Source organism: Dipteris shenzhenensis, chromosome 11 (genome assembly GCF_047967505.1).
Source record: "Dipteris shenzhenensis isolate YYH24624 ecotype China chromosome 11, Dip_SZ_1.0, whole genome shotgun sequence".
Taxonomy (NCBI): Eukaryota; Viridiplantae; Streptophyta; class Polypodiopsida; order Gleicheniales; family Dipteridaceae; genus Dipteris; species Dipteris shenzhenensis.
Window position 1 is genome coordinate 23678669 of NC_141606.1, and position 11038 is coordinate 23689706.

An 11038-nucleotide genomic window follows, 5' to 3' on the forward strand; every position below is an offset into this window, starting at 1 on the left:
ATACACTCATAAGTTTAGAGAAAGTGTAATGAAGGTTGATGAACCCCTACCTCAGTCAATCTAAGTAAAAGATTTTATCTTTGGATTAAATGTTCGGATAAAGATGGAAGTTCGGGCTAAGTATGCGAACACGCTAGATGAAGCAATTGCCATAGCCCTAAACTATGAAGATGCAAAAGGGAACAGACCAAGTGGGTTTGTGGACTCAGTATGGGTACCCAAAGAAAATTGGGTTTAAGAAGAAGTGGATTAGCAAAGGGGGTGCCTCACAGTCTAGTGGTCAAGCCAAGCAAGCGAAACCAATTGAGACTCCTAAATCAAGTACCACCATTGGAATGAAAAGAAAAGTAACACCAATGGCAGCCCGGGCTTGGTTAAAGTCCTCTTTAAACCCAAAGCAAAGGGAAAAAGCGAGGAGAGAAGGCTTGTCTTTTGATTGCCTTCAGCCTGATCAATGGAAAGATTGTCCACGGAACAAAGATCGTCGGATGGCTGAGATGATGGTCTCAGAATGCGACGTGGAAATGGAGGGAAGTCCCAAAGCAGAACAGATGCAGATTCAGCTAGCGAGATCTTCTCAAAGGTCAGTACCTTTTTTGTTATGTGTGTCTGTTGCTAAGTTAGTAACTAGTGCACCTGATAATATCCTATCAAAGCCCGCAGCAACGGGGTATAGAGCCTTTAGTGATACGGAGTTAATTAAGATGAAAGAGCAAGTAGTCATTGTGTTGTTTGACTCAGCGTCAACGCACAATGTAATTAACTCTAAGCTCGTAAAGAGGCTGAAACTAAAGACTAGCCCATCTGACTATGCATATACAGTTAGGATGGCAGACGGAAGTTCAACTGAAGTATGGGACCAAAGGGTTACCCAGTTGGAGCTTCAAATTCAGGACTATGCTAAGAAGCTTGATTTTGAAATGACTAAGCTTGCTCATGCAGACATAGCCCTGGGTAAGGCTTGGCATTCTAGAAAGAATCCAGCCATAGATTGGAAAAAGCACATTTATCAATTCAAGATAAATGATGTGCTATATGTCTTACGAGGTGAGAGGGATATACCTTAAGGACCGTTGATTTCCGTGATGGAAATCCGAAAAGCTCAAGAAGAGTTTTTGTTTCTTTGTACAGCATCGGTAGAGCCGATTGATGATTCTTCGACTAGCACTGATGTTGCTCAAAATGGAGGGATGGCCAAGCTAGCTTATCAAATAACAGAGGAGTTCTCTGATTGTTTTAGGGATGAGTTACCTTATGGGTTACCTCCAAAGCGGAATGTTCAACATAAGATTGAACTAATCTGGGGGACAGAACCTGTAAATAGACCTCCCTATAGGTTGAGTTTTACTGAAGAGGCAGAGGTGCGAAGACAACCGGAAGAATACCTCAAGTGGGGGCAAATTCAACCAAGTTTCTCACCTTTTGCTTCACCAGTGATATTAAAGAAGAAGAAAGATGATACTTTTCGTCTCTGTATAGATTACAGAGCATTGAATAATATCACTATTAAGCACATGTATCCGATGGCTCGGATCGATGATTTGCTAGATGCATTACATGGGACCGTAATTTTCAATAAGATAGATCTTAAGTATGGCTACCATCAGATCCGTATTAGAGCCGAAGATGTGCATAAAACCACTTTTAGAAGCAGGTTTGGACATTATGAGTTTTTGGTAATGCCCTTTGGACTTACCAATGCTCTAGCCACACTCATCATGCTTATGAACGATTTACTACGTCCGTATATCGGAAAGTTTGTAGTACACTTTATTGACGATATTCTGGTATTCAGTAAAAGTATTACTGAGCATCATGAACACTTAAGAATAGTGTTCAGTACTTTGAGAAAAGCCAATCTTTATGTAAATAAAAAGAAAACTATACTGTGTATGGTAAGACTTGAATATTTATGATTCATAATTACTCCTGAGGGGGTAGAAATGGATCCAAAGAAAGTGGCTGCGATACTGACTTAGCCTTTCCCTCAGAGTTTGACCGCTTTGCGATCATTCTTGGGATTTGTCTAATTTTATCGAAGGCATATCAAATGATATTCCGAAATAGTATCGCCATTGACTGATCTGACCTCAGATAAAGTATCTTTTATATGGGGATAAAATCAACAGGAGAGTTTTAATACCATAAAACAAGCTGTGGTCTCAGGACCGGTGTTAAAAATAGTTGATCCCCAAAAACTTTTTTTCCTTGAAACCGATGCAAGTGGCATTGCGGTAGGAGCAGTTCTCCTTCAAGAGGGAAGGCCAGTAGCCTTTGAAAGCAAGAAGCTTTCTCTCTCTCAACAAAATTGGCCAACTCATGAATTAGAGTTGTATGCTGTTGTCCATGCTCTGAAAACATGGAGACATTATTTGTATGGGTCAGAGTTTTATGTTGATGTTGATCATGATACTCTGAAACATTTTTGTAAACAACCTGACTTGAGAGGCCGCCAAGCTAGGTGGGCAGAACTCATGCAAGAGTTTAAGTTGACGATTCGGTACCAAAGAGGGAAGGATAATAAAGTTGCTGATGCGTTGTCATGCATTATGCATAACATGAGTTTCACGGTGTTAGACAGTGCTCTAATGACTGAGATTAGAGAAACTCAAAAGATGGACGAGTTCGTCCAGAGCCTATGGCCTAAGGCTCATGTATTAAAACCCGGGGAAAAGGATGACCTGGCATCTAGAAAAGGCCAAACTTATGCAAGATATGCCATAAGGGATGATATGTTGAAAAGAAATGGCAAGGTAGTAGTACCTAATCAGAATGATCTCAGGCAAAGAGTCATTCAACAATGCCATGATAGCCCATGTGCGGGACATCCAAGAGTCGAGAAGACATATGATCTCGTGAAGCGAGATTTCTTTTGGCCAAAGATAAAAAAGCATATTCATGAATATGTGACACGTTGTTTTTCGTGTCAGGTAAGTAAGGTAGAGCGGGTGAAGCCACCCGGACATTTACAGCCCTTGGAGATACCACTAGGTAAGTGGGAGAGCATTTCCATGGACTTTATTGTAGGGCTGCCTACGACACAAGGTAAATATGATTCTATCCTTGTGGTGGTTAATCGTCTTACCAAGATGACTCACATCATTTCAACTAGAGAGTCTGTTAGTGCCCCGCAAGTGGCGGATTTGTTTATTAGACATATATTTCGTTTGCATGGATTACCCAAATCCATAGTGTCAGACAGAGATGTCAAATTTACCAGTCATTTTTGGAGTGCAGTATTTGAGACACTAAGGAGTGAGTTGGAATGAAAAGTGGAGATCATCCAGAAACGGATGGTCAGACGGAAAGAATCAGAGCATATGTGTCATTAAGGCAACATACATGGGACAAGTGGTTGCCATTGTTAGAGTTTTCCTACAATGATAGAAAACATTCCTCTACAGGGTTCAGTCCATTTGAGTTAAACTATGGTTATAGGCCAACGAATCCAACTATAGTTGGAGTACCTCAGAAAGTGCCTAGTGCCGCGAACTTTGTAGTTCAGATGCCGGAGATGCTAGCACTGGCGAGAGCTAACATCCGCCAAGCTATGGATAGAGCTGAGGCGTATGCGGATGAAAATCAATCCGCTAGAGAATTTAAGGAAGGAGAAAAAGTTTTTCTCAGAGTTCTTTCGCACTCTAAGTCTTTGATTGCAGGAGAGTGTTCTAAGTTATCACCTCGATATTGTGGGCCATGGTTAATTCTAAAAAGAATAGGCAAGGTAGCCTATAAATTAGAATTGCCACAAGGTTATAAGGTGCACCCAATGTTTCATGTTTCTCGTTTAAAGAAATTTTTACATACAGGTGACTCACTAATCGAGGGACTAGGTGGATCTAAGGCTAAGGGACTTTAATGCATTAAATGTGCCTAAGGGCAGATGAATTTAAAGATATCCCAAGAGAGGGATAAATGATGCATTAAGGAAGGACCCTAAATTGAGGACATGTGGCATACTAGATCCATCTAGGGAGTTTGGGGCTCGTTGGAATTAAGCAAGCAGAGAGCTTTGACGAAATAAAAATCTTTCTTTCTGAATATTGAGGACATGTGGCATACTAGATCCATCTAGGGAGTTTGGGGCTCGTTGGAATTAAGCAAGCAGAGAGCTTTGACGAAATAAAAATCTTTCTTTCTGAATTTTTCAGTAGTGAAGCTTGCAACCAACGAGGTTGGCTGGGAGGATAAACCAAGTGCCTGTGCCCATGATTCAACGATAAGCAGGAAGAAATTTGTCACAGGACCTAGTTAGAACATATTAAGCTTTCGGTGATATACAGCTTCTATAGAGATCACTTCCTATGGATCTCTAAGACGGGGCCTATCATACCGCTTTCCTTAAGAATGCTCTCACAACAAGAAAACCCAAGTCTGGTATTAGTTACAAAATATCCAATGCATTCCAAAGGGCACCAAAAGAACCCTTTATAGCAGTGATGCTTTCACAAGACAATCAAGATCTAAGAGCGAAGAGCGGGGGCAAGAGGGGGGGGGGGGAGAGAGAGAGAGAGAGAGACAGAGACAGAGACAGAGAGAGAGATTAGAATCATTCATGCTTTGTCGTCACATTCCTGAAAAGACCCAAGAGGATCTATGAGTGAGGTAGAGAGAGAGTAGACTGATGTCCGACATTTACACACCAAAATGATGCAACGAGACCGACAATAGATCCAGCAAAAAATGTGACATCAGGGAAAGCCTACTATCTGTGGCCCCATTCTAAGAGCAAACTCAATAGTCCCAAAAGAAATAGAAACTAAATGGTTCTTAAAACCAACAAAAGGAGAGCGGAGAGCTTCCCCATCTGCTGTGTGTGCGCCAAATCTGCATGAATGAGCATCGTTTGTGAAGATCCTTAGACAAGCCTTGTTTCAACATACTGCATAGCTTTGCCTTTGACATACTCAATAATTCGTTCTTGGATGCCATGAGATTTCTCATAGTCCAAATACTTCTTGAATAAAAATTTCATTTTCTTGGGTGGCAGATCTCGGCATGTCGCTCTTTCAAACAGAGCACAAACAACACATGTATCTCCAAGAGACATTTCCTGGTCAAGATAGGCACTCCAAAGATCGGTTCTCTTTGGGTAGTTTCAAAGAATTCCTTCAAACATACCACGGGCTCTCTCAGGTGAATCAATCTTGAACTCAAGTATTGCAGCCTGTGAAATAACTTTAATGTGTTTGTGAAGGGGCAAACTCAACAAAGCTCAGTCCAATGCCTTGTTGGGCAGCATCAGGCGTGCCTTGCTCAATAGATACTCAATTTGCCTCAGCCAAATCTTGGACGATGTTTTAAACTTTCGAACCATCGTCTTCAAAGTTCATCTGCCAGATCATGTTGATTGCCCCGTTCATAAATCCCAAGTAGTGCCAAATGAAGCTTTTTGGGATCACAATATTGCAGAGCTCTCCAACAGACCTGCAAAGTTGCTTCCTTGGGTGGGTTTCCATAAACATTTTCCAGATTGAGAAAACCAACCCAGACATTCAGCTTCTCCCTCTCCTCCCGGAAATTTATTGTCTGCAAGGCCCATCCTGCAATGCTCCAACCTTTATCAATATCTGCCAGAGAGAGCATATAAGCCATATACTTTATCCAGACAAAGCTGCTACTTGGTGAAGCATGCACCAGCTTCTCAAAATCTTCTGCACTTTCAGGCACTTTGTCACCTTCCAGGCGCTTTTGTTCAGCTGCTCTGATTGCAACCTCCCTCTCTTCATTAAATCTCTTATTTGCTCTCTTGCTTGATTTGTTCGAATCTTCAGAGACATTCAGAGAAGTTGAAATTTCTTCAGTACCCAATGTAACTTGGTCACCAGACAGCTTGTCATCACTCTCCAACACTGCCTCCAAGGGAAGCACAAATGGGTCTCTTTGTGGAGCCTCAGGCATCCTTCCAATTGTCAAATCGAAGTCCTCCATGGTTTTCTCTTTATCCCGTGACATGTCGTTCAGATCACTAGATTCTGCTGCAACAGTGTACTGAGTCAGGGGACTTCCTTCTGCGCATTCATCCCTCACCTGCGTAACAGGAACACAGCCAAACAAGCTCTTCCCAATTTTAAGCTGCATTTCCAAGCGCTATACAGAAACCACCTCTCCCTGCACGCAAGAGCCAGCTTCATACTTCACACCCCTTTTCATGCGTTTGAAAGTAGAATCGCTAAAACTTGTAAGCAGGACAAGCAATCTCCCAACCCTGGAAGCATCTGGTAATGGTCCAATTGTAACTCCCAACCTTTGGCCAAGTGTGTACTTCTGATGAGGATCCACGCGAAAGTTGTAGTCATGTGCTGAAGCAATCGCATTACCATGATCTGGGAGAGACAGGACCAAATACTCATCCTTTATAAGCTCAACCACAGCCGATGCCTTTTGTTGAACATTCAGAGCTGCTCTATTCCTCTTGAGACGAGCTTTTTTTGAAAATGCCTTTGGAGTTTTTTCAGAATGCAGAAGGCCTGGGCGCAGTGTCAGGTCTACTATCCCATCACTTCTAACTACATCCATTATTCGAGCTCTCACATGCTTGCCCACCTCGACTTGCTCACCCAAATGATAGTGTGTAATAAAGCCAACCACATCTTTGTGATCTTGCAGATACACGATGACACCATATTCCTTAATATCCTGCATCTCCCCCTCCAAAATTTGCCAATATCAAAACTTTTTGCCCAGTCCAGATCTGAACCCTGGGACTTTTTGGCTTGCACGCTATCATCTCTTCTTCAAGAAAGTACCCTTGCAACCATAGAATAGCACCTCAACTGTTTAAGAGACGATGTGAACCTTCCCGACAGTAAGTTAACCTCTAGAACCTGGGCCCGAACTGACTGCCCTATCGAGAAATGCTGAGATGGATCATGAACAAAACCATCTGACACCTGTGGGACATTGGCAAGTCCTGTGAGGCAGCCCAGGAAACAGACAAAACAACCTGCATCTGTGATGCTTGCCATGTATCCTGGGATAACTTCCTGAGCATGAAGCTGTGATATCTCAGAAGGAAGAAGCTTGGCCAACTGCAAGAGTGAGAACTTTGCTGTAACGATTAGCTTCTGATCATCACGTTCTAAAACCAGAAGTTGATCAAATTTATAGCCAGGACAAAGTACTGATCTGAACTTCTCAAGATGTCCTGGACAATCTGGCAACTGCTCAATCCTCATAAAAGCCCTAGCCAGTCCATTGGATCTAGGACATCAAGCATAATCATTGTGTCTGTTATGTGAGCCACAAGTCCCCAAACTACAGTCCCAACTGAAAGAGTCTTCTCAATACTGTTGTCTGGTGACTGTAAGATAGGAAAACTGTTGGGAGATAGATAAAACTCAAAAGACAGCCTCCAAGCTGCAACATCTGCTCTGAGAACTCGACATTTCGCAACTTGCCCATTTTGGAAAGGAGGAGCAGGTTGAATGCCAGGCTCAAGGCCGAGCTCCGTTCTGTGAGCAAGACCCTCAACATTGTTGTAGAAGCAGACAAAACACCCATAATGTTCAACACCTGAAATCCATCCATGTGTTACCAGGCCTTCAACAGCCTCCTCGTAGCTAGTTATAGACTTCAACTTAGAGGATACCATGGTCTTTTACCTTGTGATGGTCAGCTTTTTGATCTCCGGATCACAGGCTAGCACTTTGAACTTCATCTTAGCTCCAACCTGAAACTTGGGGCTCGGTTTGGCACGCTGAAATTCGGACATGTGCTGCAATGGGCACATAGCCTTTAAGGCATCGGAAAGTTTCACAAATTTTAAAGGGCCTCCACGCGAATGATTCCACCCAGTACAGTCATTCCCGGTTGCACATCCCCATAGGCAAAAAGTTGCTGTTCGAATTTGGATTTTTTAAAGTGACGACTGCTAAGGCATCCATCAGCCTCAGTCCGACGACCCTTCCCTTAACGACTTGCCCCTCCTTAAATTTCTTCTGCAGCTTTTCTATGTGCTGATCTGAGGCATCTGAAATATGCACGTAGCCTGCCACCAAGCTCCCTTGCGATGGGAGTTCCACGACAAGGCCAATGGTGGGATCAACCCTACGTACAAGGATATTCTCCTGAACTTGGCCTATGTGTAAAGCCACAGCAGGAGACTTGTTGAGAAGAAGATGAGAATTGAGGGTGAGCCCAATCGATTGTCACAAGATCGACATACAAAATCCGTGCTTTTAGACGTTGATTTTGGGAATAACGTTGTTGCCAGTTTGGTTCAGGCAATGGAGTGTCAAGATGAAAGATGTCCACAGTTCCGGTGAAATACGTGAGAAAGGAGAGTAATAACCCATCCTTGAACACGGCGTGGACTCTGGCATTCACTAAGATGCCAGGGGCTAGAAGGTCCAAGGTCAATCCTTCAAATTCCGTCATGGAGCTGGACGCCACCAAGGCAGGATCAGCATCCAACAGCAACATAGAGTAAGAACCCGGTGATGCCAGGGACACCGATAGATAAGAGATAGCCATGATCCTCAACCCTGATCACGGAGGCCCGGACCAAGGAGCCGGGGTGCATGGCATCAATTGTCAAGCCCGAGTGCAAAGTGCTAAGCTTTAATGACAATGCGATCCGCTTGCGTTTCGGAGGCACCGAGAAATCGAGCTTGGAAACTGTGCAGGATACGAGCTGTCGTTCGGAAACAAATCCCGCAGAGACAAACCGTGTTCTTCTTCATGGTGTTAAGAAAACAAATCCGAGGTCTCGTCGAGTTTGAGAAACCCCCGCAAGCCTCCAGGAAGGCTGGCGACTAATTCAGTGCTAACAACCTGGGAAATGATTGCCCACATTTTCATAATCCGACGGATAACTTGTTGTAAAGCAAAATCTGGGCAGACGGGGGGACTGAGCGGGGAAAGTCCGCGGCTTCCAGCCGTGGTCGCTTCTTGCTGGGCTTGGTGGCAAGCTCAAGCTCACCCTGAGCCTGGGAGCGAGCTTGGTGGACTTCAGCAGGCGTGAGGGAAGGGAAAAGGCATCGTCATGAGAATGCGAAAGGTTAGGCGTTGTGAGATTTCAGATTCAACATCGTTATGAGCAGGCGGGAGGTTAGGTATGTGAGATTTCAAATTCTGCTGCAACTTCTTATTACGTTCTTTCTTGTATACCCATGAACTTCTTATTACGTTCTTTCTTGTTAGCTGTCGCCCTGTGGGCACTCCGAAGAGTATAGTAGTGAAAGGTTAAATCATTTGAAATGTATAGTAGTGAAAAGTTAAATAATGTGTTTTGCATTATCTTTTGAGCCTTTGTTTGGTGTAATTCAAAGAGAGGTCCACGTGTACCTATCTCTATCTTTATAGGAGAAGGGTGACACGTGGCGAGCAAAGGAAGACTATTCCCTGCTCTCTACACGTGGCATGCCTCTTCGAGCCAGCTACCTCGCGAAGCTGTAGCACAAATGTAGGGAGTTTCAAGTAATTGCGGAACTATAGCACAAATTGTAGGGAATTTCGAATAAAACATGCTAAAGAAGTCATTCTGCCAACCTAACCGAGCGGGATAATTCTGCCAAATCTCAGCTTCCTGCTCTCCTCTAGCTTTTTGAATTGCCAAATCTCGATTTCCACTTACGAGCTACTAAGCGCAATACATGCAGGTTTTGGGAGGAGCTCTACTTACGAGAATGAGCTGGAGAGGAGCCGAAAAGGTACGCCACCTACGGTTGTATTGTATTCTTGAGCAAATCAATTCCTTCGAAACTGTAGCTTCCTTCTGATTACCATCGCCATGATCTCGAGCACGAAGAACGTTCGTGGTCTTGACCCTCTGCTTGGATTGGATTCCACCCTTTCATCTAGATCCCATCCACCCTTCCCCGCTCCCTGCTCTGTTTGTGCACCACATGCCCTTCAAAGAGTGTGGGTGTGACTCTTGCTATGAGCCTCCTCATTGTCAATGCCTTGCCATTCAGTGTGCACGTAAACGTGCAACCCCCCCTACACATAAACGTGAACTTGCAGGTCAGGTGAAACATTCACGAAGCTTGGGTGGCTTTGATGAATGAATCATGGGGCGACCTTCTTCCGAGTAGGATGATGTCACCAATGTTTTAGCAAGCAGTTGTAATGTTTGATTGAACAATTGGCTGTGAGCAAAACATTTACAATTCAATAGAAACTTGCGGGTATGAGGATGTGAAATAGAGTGCCTACAGAAGGTGGGGAGCACCTTGCTGAGAGTGGAGTTGAGGGTGATGCCGATGCTGCTAGTGAGCAAGGACGTGATTGATAGGGGAGAAATCACTCCTATTGGCTCTATAGAGATTTGAAAGCATAGAAGAGATAAAGTGTACGTACGTAGAAAACTACTGCTCGATGCCATGGGGCATGCAGGTTTGAATTATATGTGCATGATGATAGGATTTTAAGCATGTAATGGTGTTCCCTTTGATGAAGCGCTTTGCCTTCCAATTGGTGTGCGAGCTTCTGATGAGCGGATACTAGATGCTAGAAGAGCCGTTCTCGACAATGATGAAAGGTATGTTGCAACAAACTTTTGGGGGCAAGATACTCGAAAGCCATCGCTGAATGGATAGAAGAGAGCTGGCAAGATTTGGCCAATGGCAAGGCAACTGCGGATCAAGGTCTACTATCCTGCTTGGTAAGTTTCATGGATGAGAACGGGAAGCTAACGGTGAGGATGTGATGGACAAAATTCTATTGTTGCTATTCACAGGCCATGATACGAGTACAGTGACAAAGATGATGGTGTGCAAGAGAATCCGGAGGTGTTCGACAAAGTCTCAAATGCTAATTAGAACTTAGAAGTTTTTTGACAAACATGTAGTGTGCTCCAAGTTTCCTTGCCCTTATTCAACGACCATTGAGTTCCGGGTTCCAAAAAACACCCTTCATCCCCAAGTATCCCGAGCTGAATAAGAATATGCAATAATCGTCAAAAGAAACAAGGAGAAAAAGACTACACTCATCTATGAAATACTAGGGAATCAATGTTGTAAACTTTGTTGAGATATGGTGCCATAGCACATGAAATAGAGGCTAAGGTATGTGCTAAGGAAAGAATCAAAGTAGC

The 11038-nt window shown here is 43.7% G+C and overlaps 1 pseudogene; it reads right to left on the reverse strand.

Annotated features, from left to right (window-relative positions):
• Positions 1-4858: 4858 nt before the first annotated feature.
• LOC147896789 (rRNA biogenesis protein RRP5 pseudogene) lies at positions 4859-9735 on the reverse strand (annotated as a pseudogene).
• Positions 9736-11038: the final 1303 nt, after the last annotated feature.